Here is a 6,179-nt window from a genome sequence, read left to right on the forward strand (position 1 = left end):
TCTTATCTCTAGAAGCGTTTATTTACAAAGCAATAAAACCATCAGAACTTTCCGACATCTCTCCGTGCTTTCTCCAAAAGCACACACACAGCCTCTGAGGCTTGAGCTTTGTCTCAGTCAGAATCGAAAGCAAGTCTGAATGCAGACACACACTGTGACGCACTTCTCTGCGTCAAGCTCCTCCCAGATACAGGACACCACGGAGTTTTAACCCTGTCAGTTCCAAACTCCACACCCCCTCTTGTCCTGCATCTGGAGACAATAGCCAACAATGCTTTCCCCATACACAGACCCTCACAGAACTCCTCGTGCTTCTGGAAGGTTAATGGTTTTGTGAAACCATCAGCGAGGTTCTTGGTTGAGGGACAGTATTTCAGAGCAACTAGCCCCTCATGAATACTCTGACATACATTCCGGAACCGTATGTCCAAATGTTTGGTCCTCGCCTTGAATTGCCCCGTCTCAGCCAATTTGAGGCATGGTTGATTGTCTTCATGCACCACAACGGGCAGACAATTCTCTCCACAGATTTCCTCGACCAAACACACATAGAACTCCAGCTCTCTGCAAACCTCTGATAGCGCACTGAACTCAGCTTCAGTAGATGAAAGCGCTATGAGACTTTGCTTCCAGGACCTCCACCCAATCACTGAGTCCCCAAACTTCACCACTAGGCCTGACACTGATTTGCGGTCCTCAAGGTTAGCCCAATCCGAATCCACCCAGGCGGTCAGCTTGACATCGCCCTCAGCTGACATCTTGAGGCAAAAGTCTTTGGTATCTTGCAGGTAACGTAGCACCCGCTTAATACCATTCCAGGCCTGCACACTAGGACTTGAAGCCTCTCTACTGAGCAGATTGACAGCAAACGCTATGTCTGGTCTGCTCCACTGTGACAGATACAACAGACTACCCAGAGCTGACTGAAAGAGTTCAGCATTTTCGAACACCACACGTTCTACTTGCTGACACTCCTTCACGTATCCAGTCTCCATGGGTGATCTGGCACCTGCACAATCAGACATCCTGAACTTCTCAAGCAACTGTTCAATCTTACCTTTCTGGCGAAGCAAAAAGCTTCCATCACTTGCTTTTGTGATCTCTACGCCTAAATAGGATTTGACATCTCCAAGCTGCTTCAGCTTGAACCGCTTTCCAAGCTCCTTAACAAACTTCTCCACCTGTTCACCTGTCTGTGCCATGATCAAGATATCATCAACAAACACCTGAACCACTTGCTGTTGCAAGCCTGAATCTCTAATGTAAAGACAACTGTCTGCAAGAAATCTCTTAAAACCTAGCTCTTCTAAGGCTTCATGTAGGCACATATTCCAATTCCTGGCAGATTGGCGTAATCCATAGATGGATTTGTGCAACCGCCACACGACGCCTGGCTCACTGACTTCAAACCCTGGAGGAGGAAGCATGTACAACTCCTCCTGGAGATCTGAGTTCAGGTAGGCGACATCTACATCAAAATGGTTCACCTTCCAACCTCTCTGTGCTGCTACCGCCAAAAGCGTTCTCAAAGTCTCCGCTCTCGAGGTCGGCGCATAGACCTCTGTGAAGTGGACACCCTTCCTCTGTGTGAATCCTCGGGCCACTAACCTCGCTTTATACTGTGGTTCTCCTGCTTCTGTGGGTTTAAGTCGGTAAACCCATCTGCAACTAACAGCTTGCTTATTGGCCGGCAGCTGTGTGAGTGAGAACACACCAAGAGACTCCATTGAGTTCATCTCCTTCTGCATCGCCTCATGCCATTTGCTGGCTTCTTCCCGAGGCAACTTCTGAACATCCTCAAAGGATTCAGGTTCACATCTAGCCACACCAACCCAGACACTCGTGGCTTCATACCTTTCAGGTGGCTTCCCTTTGGTTGATCTTGCTGACCTCCTCAGCGTGAATTCTGGAACTGTGCCTGAATCACCTGGATCAATCCTACTATCCTCTGTGGCAGAAACATCCCCCTCTGACCTGCTGCGCCGTTTAGGGCGAACAGCTGGTTCTGCTGGCGAGGATGGTTCACTCCTTAGCTCAGACTTGACAGAGACCTGTGGAGGGGTCCTGGGACTCCCTTTTGGAGAGATACGGAGCCTCTCCCTTGGAGATCCCTGCTCTGGACTCTGTGGCTATGGACTGTGCACCTCAGCAACAGGTTCAGCCTCGTCCTCCCCCTCTTCCTCATCTGAGTCTAACAGAACATCCGGATTCCCGTGAAGACGCTTCCACCCACTCTGCTCGCAAAACTCAGCACTGCCGCTAATAAGCAGCTTGGACTGGTTGCCAGTAGGGTATGCGAAACGCCACGCCTTTGAACCTGGCTCATAGCCTACAAAGATCATCTTCCTAGACCTTGGCTCACCCTTTCTGCACATGGCCTTGGGAATGAGAACCCAAGCCTCAGACCCAAAAGTGCGCAGAAAATGCACTTTCGGTTGCTTCCCATGAAGCAGAAAGTATGGTGTGTCTCCCACACTTGAATTGAACACCCTGTTCTGCAGAAAACATGCTGTCTTATAACTCTCAGCCCAAAAGCGCTGTGGCAAACCCGAGTCTGCCAACATAGCATTCGCTGATTCCTGTAGTGTGCGAAATTTTCTCTCTGCAACCCCATTCTGTTGCGGAGAGTGGGGGGCCGTCAGTCGATGACTGATACCCTTCTGCCTGAAAAACAATTGCAGCGCAGAACCTGTGAACTCCCCCCCCCCGATCAGATTGAAAGGAAATCACCCTGGTAGAGAACCGTAGCTCTACCGCTGTGATCCAATCCCTGATCAGTGCAGCTGCCTCTGATTTCTGTCTAAGCGAAAAGACCCAAGCATGTCTCGAAAAATCGTCAATCAGAACCAGAACCCATTTAGACTCAGCTAAAGAAGGTGTCGGCATGGGGCCTGACAAATCTGCATGCACAAGTTCAAAGGGTTTGCTGGTTCTCCTCTCTGACCTGGGGTATGTGCATGTTGTGACCTTCGATTGCTTACAGGCTTGACAATCTAGGTATCTGTCACATGCCTTGAACCTACATCCAATTGTGTTGCCAATGGCTTTCCTCACATATGACCACCCTACGTGCCCAAATCTCCTGTGCCATAAGTGTATACAATCATGGTGTGGTGGGACATTAGCACACTGCCCTTGGGCGTCTTCAATGGACTCTCCACTAGCCCCATTTTCCACCAGCCCCATTTTCCCACCAGTCCCATTTTCAATGGGCATCTCCACCAGAAAGAGCCTGTCTTTTCTCTCGACACTGTAGATCTTCTTCCCATCCCTGTAGAAGGAACACAAATTGTTAGAGAACAGAACATCGAACCCAGCAGCCATGAGAGCTGGCACACTTAAAAGAGAGTGGGCAAGCTCGGGGACCACATAAGCTTGCACCCAATGATCTATAAAAGAACAATAAAGAAACCCAGATTCAGTCAGTGGTCTTTGAGACCCATCTGCTAAGGTAACATAGCGTTCAGTTTTAACTGTCTTGCAGTTCCGCAGGAGCCCTTTAGATTTCACGAGGCAATGAGATGCTCCCGAATCGATAACAAGAGATAAAGAGTGTCTCTGGCTGTTTTCCAAAGATGCCATGGCGTTGCTCGCACTCCCATCGGTTGCCATGGCCACAGCCTCCCCCCGACTGAGGCTTTTGCCTTTTCTCAGAGACACCATCGCAGCTGTGAGGTGATAAGACGCCTTGTCTTTGTTTTCCTCCTGGCCTGCTGCTTTCCCACGTCTTTCCTGGGAACTGGCCTCGGGAACCTGCTTTGTTGACATTCCACACCAGCCAGTGTCCTTGGCAGCCTGGGCCTCTAGCGGATGCTTTCCAGCGCTGTTGGACGTCGTCTCAAAGCACAAACAACTTTCTGAGCCTTTGGCTTTCTCAGAGCTCTTGGAATGGCCTGCCTGGCCTGCACCCCCACTCCTTCTTGGGGTGCAGCCTGTGCCCTCTTTCACAGCTCTCAGCCTCTCTCCAGCACACAGTCCATCACACAGACGTGTTGAATCATTGCAACAGCTTCCCAACATAGTCCCAGCCCCCACTGGGCATTCTGGGCATCCCTCAGCCCCTTCTGGGCTTCCAGCCCCCTCTGGTCTGGCTCCCACTTCGGCCCAAGGCTTGCTCCCTTGGCCCTCGGCTTCCTCCCGGCCCTTGGCTCCTGCTGAGCTTTCGCACAGACTCCTCAGCACCTGCCAGGCGGCCTGAGCCGATTTAATGCCCTCCAGGTGGGGCAACAGCAAAGCGTCCACACTTGCTTTCAACATGCAAAGCTCTCTCTGCTCTCTCTCACTCAGCAGAGCAGTGGCTTGCATGGGTGGTGCTGGCTCCTTCTGGACTGGACTCCAGAGCCCTGTGGCCACAAACCACCCCCTTGCTCTTCTTGACCAGGCCTCCCAGTTGGCCCCATTCAGTTTCTCACCGGGGTAGCTGTCTTGGCTCTGCTGTGCCTGTGCAGCAGCCATTCTCCTCCCACCGGGGCTTTAGCGTACTCACAAGTTTGCCAGCAAGCTGTACCTCTGAAGCATCCGCCCTTCTTGGCCTTTGGCTCCTCTCTCCAGCATCTCCCACTGCCCTTCCTGGCAGGAGATTACAGCAACTCACCGCTGGCAGCCTTCCTCCCTTCTCACACTTGTCAGGAAACGCGGAACTTCCATAACCTTTGGGGAAATAAATCCTGCGTCCAGTCAGGCTTCCCTGCGTGGCTCTGCTTGGGAGCTGACCTGGCAGGAGAGCAGAGTAGCAGCGGTCCTGCGTCCGTGTGAGATGAGGGATAAATCAAGTCCAGAGACAGTTCGGTTCTTATCTCTAGAAGCGTTTATTTACAAAGCAATAAAACCATCAGAACTTTCCGACATCTCTCCGTGCTTTCTCCAAAAGCACACACGCAGCCTCTGAGGCTTGAGCTGTGTCTCAGTCAGAATCAAAAGCAAGTCTGAATGCAGACACACACTGTGACACACTTCTCTGCGTCAAGCTCCTCCCAGATACAGGACACCACGGAGTTTTAACCCTGTCAGTTCCAAACTCCACAGGCAATTTGCTCAAAAATGGTTCCAAACGATTGCAAATGCTCCCCTGAAAGGTTTGGCGGTAGAAACAGAAGGCTTTTTATCACAGGACAAGAAATCAGCCCTCGACAACTTAAGCGGCGGAAATAGATATTTTTGAAAAAATCCCTAAGCCCCGGGGTCACAATTTCAGAAAAAATCTGACTTTCGGCAATTCACTCAAATATGGTTCCAAACGATTGCAAATGCTCCCCTCAATAGATTTTATTGCATTAGCCGTGTGGCCATAGCATGATATACATAGAAATAACAACATAAAATGGGGGTGGGGAGGTAAAGGTAGATATCGTCCTGGGCAAATACTTAAAGGGGGGGGGGGAAAGGGGGAAAAAAGAAAAAAAGAGATAACAGAAGCAACAGGGGATTTAAAACATCGAGTGACCGATAGTACAAAAACAAAAAGACAAAAAACTGCTGAGGCTGGAGGAGGATCGTTAAAGGGGTCCTTCAGCTCCTCAGATTTGTCCTAGCTCCATTGTCCTTGTACAATAAAGCTACTTGGAACTTCGTTCGATTGTGCAGCGTATCGACTGCAGCTGTGGTGTTAAAAAAGAAGTTAGTGCCGCTTTCCTCTTCATCACACCGAGCAGGAAGTTAGCTGTCATCTCGGTAATCCAACAGTCAGAATCCTGCAAAAAAAGGGACACTATCCAGGGCTGGATTGGGAGATGAAGCTTGTTCATGAGAGGAGTTAAAAACCGAGATCTTTCATCTGTCCAGTTGGGACAGAAGAGCATTACATGTTCCATAGTCTCCAGAGCCGTGTCATTACAGGTGCATGTTCTGTTTGCAATGGGGACTCTGGAATAACGACCCGACAGAACTGCTGTAGGAAAACAGTTGAGACGGGCACAGGTAAAGGCCCTTCGCTTAGCCTCCGAAGAAATTGTGAAGCAGTATAGAGGGATCCCTTCAGGGGGAGGAATAGCTAGGGCTAGGCCTGAACACGGCCCTCTTGCATCAGCAGCTGTGTTAGAGAAGTCAAGTTGCTGTAGCTTCTTTTTAATTGAAGGTAGGGCCGCCGGACTGATACACTCTAATTTAAGAACAGTTTTGCAATTCAGATTGGAAAGAGAGCGGAGTTTGAGGTTAATTGTAGTTTTCCAAGGGGAATTATG

The sequence above is a fragment of the Podarcis raffonei genome, chromosome 8 (genome assembly GCF_027172205.1).
Source record: "Podarcis raffonei isolate rPodRaf1 chromosome 8, rPodRaf1.pri, whole genome shotgun sequence".
Lineage (NCBI taxonomy): Eukaryota > Metazoa > Chordata > Lepidosauria > Squamata > Lacertidae > Podarcis > Podarcis raffonei.